This window comes from Panicum virgatum, chromosome 3N (genome assembly GCF_016808335.1).
Source record: "Panicum virgatum strain AP13 chromosome 3N, P.virgatum_v5, whole genome shotgun sequence".
Lineage (NCBI taxonomy): Eukaryota > Viridiplantae > Streptophyta > Magnoliopsida > Poales > Poaceae > Panicum > Panicum virgatum.
Window position 1 is genome coordinate 33,966,986 of NC_053147.1, and position 10,755 is coordinate 33,977,740.

Sequence of the window (10,755 nt, forward strand, 5' to 3'; positions counted from 1 at the left end):
GGATGATCCGATCAAACAGTGAATTTTAGTACTAAGTAAGTCCGGATGATCCGGCCTTAGCCCGGATGATCCGGACCTGTAGATTTGTGAGCACCTGGTAGTGCCAGGCCGGATGATCCGGTCCTACACCGGGTGATCCGGACCTGGGAGTTTTCAAGTGTGTTTGTAGCCTATTCTGTTTCTACCCCGGATGATTCGGGAACTACCTGAAATCACACAACGGTCACTTGAGGGGGTGGGAGTATATATACCCCTTCACCCTCCTCTTTCATTTGGGGTGGGCTCTCACTAAAAAAAACCACGCCTCCCTAGCATTCATTCCTTCACTTCTCTCCATCCTAGAGCTTGATTCTTGCAAGAAAACACCTAGGGATTGAGAGGAGGTGAGATTCGAGGTGTGATTTGAGAGCACTCCATGAGCTAGCAATTGTTCATCTCAAGAAGCACTTGAAGCAACCTTTAATTCATCGACTCGCGTTTGTTACTCTTGGAGCTTGGCTCCTAGATGGTTAGAGGTGCCGGTGAGCTCCCATTCCTTTGTGGTTGAGCCCCGGAAGTTTGTATTACCCCATCCTTCGTGGATATTTGCTAGTGAGCAACTCAAACCTCCTACATGGTTGATTGAGTAAGGGAAAGGGTTATAGGGCAACCCTGCTCTTTGTGAGCACCTGATGAGGACATCGCCATGCTGGACATGCACGAACCGGCCTCATCTCCAAGTTACAAGTCGACTCCAACTCGGTTTTCACGTTCATCTCGGATTCAGCCAACACCCCTGCACGGTTTCGGCGATATCTCCCTCATACGGAGTTGGAATGAGGTGATCTTGGATGCGTTGGAATTGTGATGATGATACGCTTCTTTTGGTTCTTGTCCTAGATCCAGAAGGCTCGTGGATCATTCTGTGTGACCACGGGAAGGTGCTGTGACACCTGTTTTGGGCCTTTTCCAGGCTTTGTATCGTGTCAGGCCTTAAGCCCAAGTTGTGGGGCCCCACCTGGTCGCCCCCACCCCTAGGACGCCCCCTTCTCCTTTAAACTCAGTAGCCGCCACCGTTTAGACTTGGGTTTTGTTTAGTTCTTGCGTTTTCCTTCGAGAAACAGAGATTGATTCGTTGTAACTGTGGCAACAAGTCCTTTTACAGTGATCCAGGGCACCCGTTCCTAATCTCCTCCTCTGTGTCGATTAGTCCTTTGAAATCGAGTTCTCGAACCCCTCTTTGATTCGGTTCATTCATATTTGCAATATCAGATTGTAACGAACATGGTACCATTTATGTCATTTCGAGTGATTTTGGTGATCGTATGACAACGCAATCAATGGGACTAATAAGTTTGTTAAGTGAATCTTTATAGGTCCCAAAAATGTATTAAAAAGGGTTAGCAAAGAAAAACATGAACAAATAACTCAAAGAAATACTGAATTGGACGAGTTATGCAAAAATCAGTAGCACCGGTTCTTCTTATGACCCTGCATCGGACCTTCCGACAAGCATCGGTTTAACCAAGGCTCAAAACTTATTCAAATGAGAAGGACTTTAGAATAATATTTTAGAGAATTTCACAAGCTTTCCAAAGAGTACAAGATCATCGAAATCGGAGTTCCGAGTAAAAACTTATGGTCAAAACACGGACGAGCTGATTTCTGTGTGGCACCGGTTGAACCGATGCCTATCACTGATTATTCTGATGCTCAAAATTTGGTCAAATGAGATGGAGTTTTGCATAATATTGTAGAGGATTTCACAACCTTTCCAAAGAGTACAAGATCATCCAAATCGGAGTTCGGAGTAAAAAGTTATGGCCAAAATACGAAGCACCTTGAAGCTGATTTCTATAAGCACCGGAAATTCCGATGCTACAAAAAAGGGCATCGGTGCAATGCCCGTACTATTGTCCATAGAGAATGTTTTTGACCCCAGAAAGTTCCTTTTGCACCGGAAGTTCCGATGCTACCACCGGATATTCCGATGGTACTATTTTTCAGCTGCAGAACTCGTCAGAAAGGCACAACGGCTAGTTCAAGCTATAAGTGACCGGAAGAACCGATGCCCTAGCACCGGAAGTTCCGATGCCTATGCAAAAATGTGCCCAACGGCTCTAAATGTCTAGTTCAAGTTGGAGGCCTATATATATATGTTCCCCCGGCCATTTGAAGCTTGCTGGAGTCCCAAGACATCATACACACATCCAAGAACACCTCCAAGCCATCCAAAAGCATAGAGATCAAATCATAAGTCCTTAGCACATGCTTTGTGAGTGTTAGTGCTAAGTTAGCTCTTGAGTGAGTGATCAAGCAAGGTTTAGATCCTTGTGCTATGGTTCTAGAGTGAACCAAACTTGTATCTCGGTGCGCCGGCCTCCTTGGAGCATTAGTGGCTCGCCGGCAAGTCAATGACCCTCCGGGTTGGTGTGGAGCGGCGTCGACGACATTGTGCGGGGGACGGAGACCACTCCTTCGTGGGCAATCTCCCTTAGTGAAGATCGGGATCAAGGTGACCGTGATTGTGTTCACGGAAGAGACTTGATTGCCGGGAAGCGATACTCTTCGTGAGTGCTTCAACAACGTGGACGTAGGGGCGCCTTTGTGGAAAACCGAACCACGGGATATATCCTCGTGTCGAGAGTTCACTTTCTCTCATCTGTCTCCTTTAACTTCCGCATTTCATATTGCAACCTGTGTGCCTTTATTTTCTTAGTGTAGTATTTTGCTAGGATTGGCTATAGATTGTAAAACTCTTTTGGGATGAGGGTTTCACACTAAAGTGAACCGTAGTTGCACATCTAAATATCTTGTTTCAGTTTAAGTTTTGTGCAAACTAGTTGGAGCCGTAGGTTAAGGTTTTTAGAGTGCCTAATTCACCCACTCCCCCTCTTAGGCTGAGCACCCGATCGCTTTTAATTGGTATCAGAGCCGGGACTCACTTCTCTCACAAAAAAAGCCAATTCCATTGGCAAATTTGTGTTTACCGGCTCATTAGATCGGTAGTCTTCACCGCCTAGTGAGTTAGCTCTTAGGGGGAAAGGATGGATCCTTTTAGACCCGCTCCACGATTCGACGGCACGGGCTTCCAATGGTGAAAGATTTTAATGCAAGCCCATCTCTAAGCGATGGGACTAAATGTTTCGAGAGTTGTGAGTGAAGGTGTAAAAAATAATGGTAAACAAGAGAAGCAATATGATGTCACCGCTAAATGCATAATCTTATCTTCTCTCAGTGACAATATTTTCAATCGTGTTTATTCTTGCGAAAATGCTAAAGAGCTATGGAAGACTATCATTGAAAACCATGAGGGCACAGAGGATGTTGCCAATGAAAGATATCATGTTCTCATTGATAAGCTTAATAGCTTTAAGCAACTTGATGATGAGAATGCCGAATCCATGTACTCACGATTGAATACTCTTGTGAATGAGATTAGTTCCTTAGGTGTGAAGCAAATTGAAGATTTGGAACTCATTCGCAAGATCCTTCACTCACTTCGAAGGCCGGACTATGATTTGGTGACCACAATTCTATATGAGAAAGAGCTCGACACAATAACACCAAATCAAGTCCTCAACAAGGTGATCGCCCATGAGCTACGCAATGACATCAAGGCAAAAGCACCATCTTCTTCACCAACACATAGCACACTTGCATGCAAACACCTCAAGAAGTTGAAGAAGATGGCCATCAAAAATAGCTCAAGTGATGAGGAAGAAGAGGATGCAAGAAGCTCCTCAAATGATGAAAAAGAGCCAATGAACCCCAACCTCTACAAGTAAGTAAAGAAGATGAACAAATGCTTGAAGGAAATCAACTCAATGGGGTATATAGTCTTCCTCAAAGATGGGTCTCACCATCAACTTATGAAGGTTGAGAAGAAGTTCAAGAAGAACAAGCAAAAGAAGGAGAAGAAGCCCAAGCATGAATCATATGCCGTATTTGGTGAATGGGTAAGTGGTGGTGAAGAATCAAGTGCAAGTTCAAGTGATGAATCAAACAAGAAATTCATCACCCGCATGTGATCATCATCCAACACTTGCTTTATGGCCAAAGATATGGATAGCGATGTCAGTGACGATGACTCCGACTCTCCTTCAATCGATGAACTTCTTGACCTTGTTCATGAGCACCAAAAAGTCATTAAGAAGCAATCAAAAGAAATTAAAAACCTTAATGCTCTCAATGATCTAAATGCTTCTCTTCCTACAAATTTTGAAGATTTGATGTGCAAATTCAAATTGCTTAGCAAGGAGCATGAAGAGCTCAAATTAAAATTTGAGAGCATTAATGATACTAATGACTCTTTGAAATTGAAGCAAACTATCCCTTGTGCAATTCCAATCTCTAGTATAGATGCTTCAACTTCTTGCATTGATTTAATTGATGAATCTTGCTCTAACCTTTACAATGAGAAATGCAATGAGAATGTTGTTGTAGAATCATGTGATGATCTCATTGCCAAGGAGAATGATGAGCTCAAGCAAGAAGTGGAAAGGCTCGTGAAGGACTTGTATAGATTGAAGGGCAAAGACATAGAGAGCAATGTCCAACCTTCTCAAGATAGCCGTGAAGACATGGTGAATAAGCTTGAGAAGGGGTCCACCGTGACTTGCTCAAAGTGCCACAAAGAAGGCCACAAGTCCAACAAGTGTTCTCAACCAAGGAAGAAGCTTCCGGATGAGAAGAACAAGAAGGAGCACATAATCAAGAGTTCTCTCATCTACACCAAGCCCAACCGGAGGAACAAAAGCAATAGCACCTCCTATGTGATCAAAAAGAAGACAAATGGCAAGGTGGTTGCTCACAAGGTTGGGAAGAAAGAAAGGAGTTGGAACCACTCCATTTGGGTGCCCAAGGACATCATCACCAATATGAAGGTGCCTCAAATGGTGTGGGTTCCAAAGGATACTTGAAGCCCAAGAATGGCTTCGGGGGGATTTGGAGGCCTAGCTCACAAGTTGAAGTGAATATTCAAGCCAATGAAGCTAAGCTCACAACTTGGACATTTGTTGCCCAAGTCCCCCAAAAGTTAATGGTAGCTAGAATTCAATTCAAGTATCATGTAGCTCCATTACTTTTGCTAGGTTGTTTGCATGTATTGCATCTCCTAGTGTTATATATGGTGAGTTGCTTGTGTCATGGATCTAACCCATGAGCAACCTACATGATTTGATAAGTGTGTAGAAAGCTACACAAGGTTACCCTTCATGGTACATGGACTTCATGAGGTATGTATTTCATTTATGTACTATGAACGCAAACTATAGGGTGAACTTCCCATTGTTGTCAAAAACTTTGTGCATACTTTTGCTTGGTGATTCAAATACTAAATGCACACATTTAGGGGGAGTTCACTCTATGATTTGTGATTTTGAGACTAACATGTTTGCAAGTTTATCATTTGTAGTCTCACGATGGAATTAACACTCTAAGAGAATGTTATTCACGATTAATGTGAACAAACAACTCTATAAGAGTGATTAGATAGATTGTGCTTCATGCATATTGAGCCATGCTCTATTGAACTTAAATACTCATATCTAAATTAAAAGGTTATGTGCTCATACATTTGTTTAACCTTGGTGTACCAAGTGATATTGTTTAAAGACTTTCAATTGGTTGCAAGTCACTTTCAATTGGTACATGCAAGGAAAACAAAGTATCCCCCGGAGGTATGCAATGTTCTAAACTCATTCAATTAGTATCATTGTCAATTCTTTATTATTTTAAAGCTACCTCCGTGTATGATATGGCCTAAACTTTCTTTTTTAAACATCAAGTTGTGCACTTGATTTTCACATTATCATGATGTGCACACACTTTGCGGAAAGTTTAGGTCATGTCATGCTAGTTTCGTGATTTTGTGATCCACCCTAGTAAATTTTCAATTGATATCTTCATTGATATCATACAATTGGATCATGAGTCATGGAACTAACTCCATAGGCTACTAATCTTCTCTTGAGCTATATTGCTTTACAAGAAACCATTTTAGGTGATTTGATTCCAAAGGGGGAGAGATGTGGATCAACGCAAGACATGTTTCCAAGAAGGAGAAGTCTATTTCAAAGGGGGAGAAATGTCGAGTGGATCAAGTCAACATATGAGAGAAGAGTAGTAAATAGGGGGAGGAGAAAAGGGGGAATCATAGTTTTAGGGGGAGGCCAAACCAACATTGGATGGTGGTAAGCATCCAAGCAAGTGTAAGTGGTTTAATTTGTCAATTTCTGAAAATTTTATGCTTGCTTTGATTGTGTTGTCATCAATCACCAAAAAGGGGGAGATTGTAACGAACATAGCACCATTTATGCCATTTCGAGTGATTTTGGTAATCGTATGGCAACGCAATCAATGGGACTAACAAGTTTGTTAAGTGAATCTTTCTAGGTCCCAAAAATGTATTAAAAAGGATTAGCAAAGCAAAACATGAAGAAAGAACTCAAAAAAAAATGCTGAATTGGACGAGTTATGCAAAAATCAGTAGCACCGGTTCTTCCTATGACCCTGCATCGGACCTTCCGACAAGCATCAGTTTAACCGAGGCTCAAAACTTATTCAAATGAGATGGAATTTAGCAGAATCTTGTAGAGAATTTCACAAGCTTTCCAAAGAGTACACGATCATCGAAATCGGAGTTCCGGGTAAAAAGTTATGGTCAAAACACGGAGAAGCTGATTTCTGTGTAGCACCGGTTGAACCGATGCCTATCACTGGTTATTCCGATGCTCAAAATTTGGTCAAATGAGATGGAGCTTTGCAGAATCTTGTAGAGAATTTCACAACCATTCCAAAGAGTACAAGATCATCCAAATCGGAGTTCGGAGTAAAAAGTTATGGCCAAAATACGAAGCACCTTGAAGCTGATTTCTATAAGCACCGGAAATTCCGGTGCTACAAAAAAGGGCATCGGTGCAATGCCCGTACTATTGTCCAGAGAGCATGTTTTTGACTCCAAAAAGTTCCTTTAGCACCGGAAGTTCCGATGCTACCACCGGATATTCTGATGGTACCATTTTTCAGCTGCAGAACTCGTCAGAAAGGCCCAACGGGTAGTTCAAGCTATAAGTGACTGGAAGAACCGATGCCCTAGCACCGAAAGTTCCGATGCCTATGCAAAAATGTGCCCAACGGCTCTAAACGGCTAGTTCAAGTTGGAGGCATATATATATGTGTTCCCCTGGCCATTTGAAGCTTGCTGGAGTCCCAAGACATCATACACACATCCAAGAACACCTCCAAGCCATCCAAGAGCATAGAGATCAAATCATTAGTCCTTAGCACATGCTTTGTGAGTGTTAGTGCTAAGTTAGCTCTTGAGTGAGTGATCAAGCAAGGTTTAGATCCTTGTGCTGTGGTTCTAGAGTGAACCAAACTTGTATCTCGGTGTGCCGGCCTCCTTGGAGCATTAGTGGCTCGCCGGCAAGTCAATGACCCTCCGGGTTGGTGTGGAGCGGCGTCGATGACATTGTGCGGGGGACGGAGACCCCTCCTTCGTGGGCAATCTCCCTTAGTGAAGATCGGGATCAAGGTGACCATGATTGTGTTCACGGAAGAGACTTGATTGTCGGGAAGCGATACTCTTCATGAGTGCTTCAACAACGTGGACGTAGGGGCGCCTTTGTGGCAAACCGAACCACGGGATATATTCTCGTATCGAGAGTTCGCTTTCTCTCATCCCTCTCCTTTAGATTCCGCATTTCATATTACAACTTGTGTGCCTTTACTTTCTTAGTGTAGTATCTTGCTAGGATTGGCTATAGATTGCAAAACTCTTTTGGGATGAGGGTTTCACACTAAGGTGAACCGTAGTTGTACATCTAGATAGCTTGTTTTAGTTTAAGTTTTGTGCAAACTAGTTGGAGCCATAGGTTAAAGTTTTTAGAGTGCCTAATTCACCCCCTCCCCCTCTTAGGCTAGAGCACCCGATCGCTTTCACAGATTGCGTGTTTACATCTTCTTGCTTGTGTACTTCGATTCTCTTGCAGGAAAAGCCTTCTCGGCGAGGTCAATCAAGCGGAACATGAGGATGAGGAGAAAATCCAACGCAAGAATTTGTTCCACATGTTTCTCCAAGTTAAGGATTGCCGTGTTCTCACCATAATTGATAGCAGAAGTTGCAGCAACTTGGTGAGTTCAGATTTGATCAAGAGGTTTGGTTTGCCCACTCGTTCTATTCCTCAACCTTACTTCCTTGAATGGTTCAACACTAGTGGTAAGACTAAGGTAACTAAATCAACACGCATACACTTTTCGGTTAGTTTTATCATGACTATGCTGATTTTGATGTTGTACCTATGCAATCATCTTCATTGTTGATAGGACGACTATGAGAATTTGATAATATTATTGCACACCATGGTAGAACTAATACATACACTTTCATGCATAAGAACAAAAAGATTACTTTGCTTCCTTTATCCCCAGCTGATATTAGGAAACATTTTAATGAGTTTGCTGCAAATGATAAGAAAACACCTCCTAGTAATGACTCTTGTGATGCTCAAACTAATGGAATTAAATTTAAGGATGGTGTTTATATTGCTACTACATCTGCTGCTGCTGCGTTATGTGATAATTTTGATGCACCTTGTTTTACAATGCTTTGTCGGGATATGTGTTTTATTAACAATGATCCTATGCCACATATTTTGCATCCTGTTGTCACTAACCTTTTGCAGGAATTTGATGCTGGGATGGAGTCGAGAACGACTCCAATTCAAGAAGGGGAGGATGATAAGGACATCGCCACGCTGGACATGCACGAACCGGCCTCATCTCCAAGTTACAAGTCGACTCCAACTCGGTTTTCACGTTCATCTCGGATTCAGCCAACACCCCTTCACGGTTTCAGCGATATCTCCCTCATACGGAGTCGGAATGAGGTGATCTTGGATGCGTTGGAATCATGACGATGAGATGCTTCTTTTGGTTCTGGTTCCAGCTCCAGAAGCCTCGTGGATAATTCTGTGTGACCACGGGAAGGTGCTGCAACATCTGTTTTGGGCCTTTTTCAGGCTTTGTATCGTGGCCTTAAGCCCAAGTTGTGGGTGCCCCCCTGGTCGCCCCCAACCCTAGGATGCCCCCTTCTCTTTTAAACTCAGTAGCCGCCGCCATTTAGACTTGGGTTTTGTTTAGTTCTTGTGTTTTCCTTCGAGAAACAGAGATTGATTCGTTGTAACTGTGGCGACAAGTCCTTTTACAGTGATCCAGGGCCCCTGTTCTTGATCTCCTCCACTGTGTCGATTAGTCCTTTGGAATCGAGTTTTCGAACCCCTCTTTGATTCACTTCATTCATATTTGCAATATCAGATTGCGTGTTTACATCTTCTTGCTTGTGTTCTTCGATTCACTTGCAGGAAAAGCTTTCTCGGCGAGGTCAATCAAGTTGTGCTTGGTTGATAACCAACGGAGCAGTGGTGTAACGGTTGCTTGACTTAAAATCGTGCTGATTAGAAGCCGGATCGCCAACGTCACACACTCCACCAATCAAATTTACCTCTACCTCTCGGAAGATCGGGCCTAGTTCTCATGAGCACCTCAACGGAGACGTAGCTCCTTCGTGGAGTGAACTTCGGGTTAAATCTTGTGTCTCCTTTATTTATTGTTGTTCTTATTGTTCTTGAGCTATTCTTGACCTGATCTACTCATTAGTTGCATTCCTCTTGTGCTAAACTGGTTCACAGGCTTAGCTACTTCATTTGTCAACTTTGTATTCAAAGAGATTCGTCAAAAGCTAAGTAGATTTGAAATCTAGTGCAAGATTCTTTCTCTCGGTCGGATCATCCGACCCTACGCAGGATCATCCGGGCCTGAGAAGGATCGGAGGATTCGACATAGGGCCGGATCATCCGAACCTGACAATTTTCTGCCAAGTTTTCAGGAAATTTTTAAACAGGCCTATTCACCCCCCTCTAGGCCTAGTGTCGATTCTTTCAGCCGCGCTCCTCCTTGGGCTCTGTACCGAGCCCGGGGGCGCGCGCCGTAATCTCCTGAGGTTCTTGCCCGGTAAAAGTCTTTTTACCGGGCAGGAGTCTTCGCGGGGAAGGAAAAGGACTCCCCCGGGCTTCATGTGGTGGGCTGACTCCCGGCCCGTTCCTTTTAGTGCCAGTTCCTGTGGACAGGTAGTCCGGGCTCGGGCCCCCAGACCTGCTTCGAATGACGTCGCTGGCTAGTGGGCCATCCTCCCTTAATCACATTTTTGTCTGGGGTTATGGGTACCCCCGTTCCCATTACGCTAACAGAACCCTATACCGAATGAAAGCGTAAATCGCAATATGATGTATTGACTAAAGCTCAAAAGATCACTCTATGGTCTTAAACAGTCGGGAAGAATGTGGTACAACCGGCTGAGTGAGTACCTTTTGCAGAAGGGTTACTCCAATAATGATGATTGCATGTGTGTCTTCATCAAAAGATCATCCACATGATTTTGCATTATATCAGTGTATGTAGATGATTTGAATATAATTGGCAACACACAAGATATTGATGAAGCCCGAAATCATCTTAAGACGGAATTTGAGATGAAGGATTTGGGTAAAACCAAATTTTTCTTAGGTTTGCAAATCGAGCACCTTCACTCAGGAATTTTAGTGCACCAATTTGTATATGTCCAGAAGTTATTGGAGAAATTCAATATGGACAAAGAATATCCATGGTTGTTCGATCTCTCGATAAAGAAAAGGGCATTTTCCGACCACGGGAGGAAGGAGAAGAGATATAGGATCAGAATATCCTTATCTCAGTCTCATCGGAGCACTCATGTAC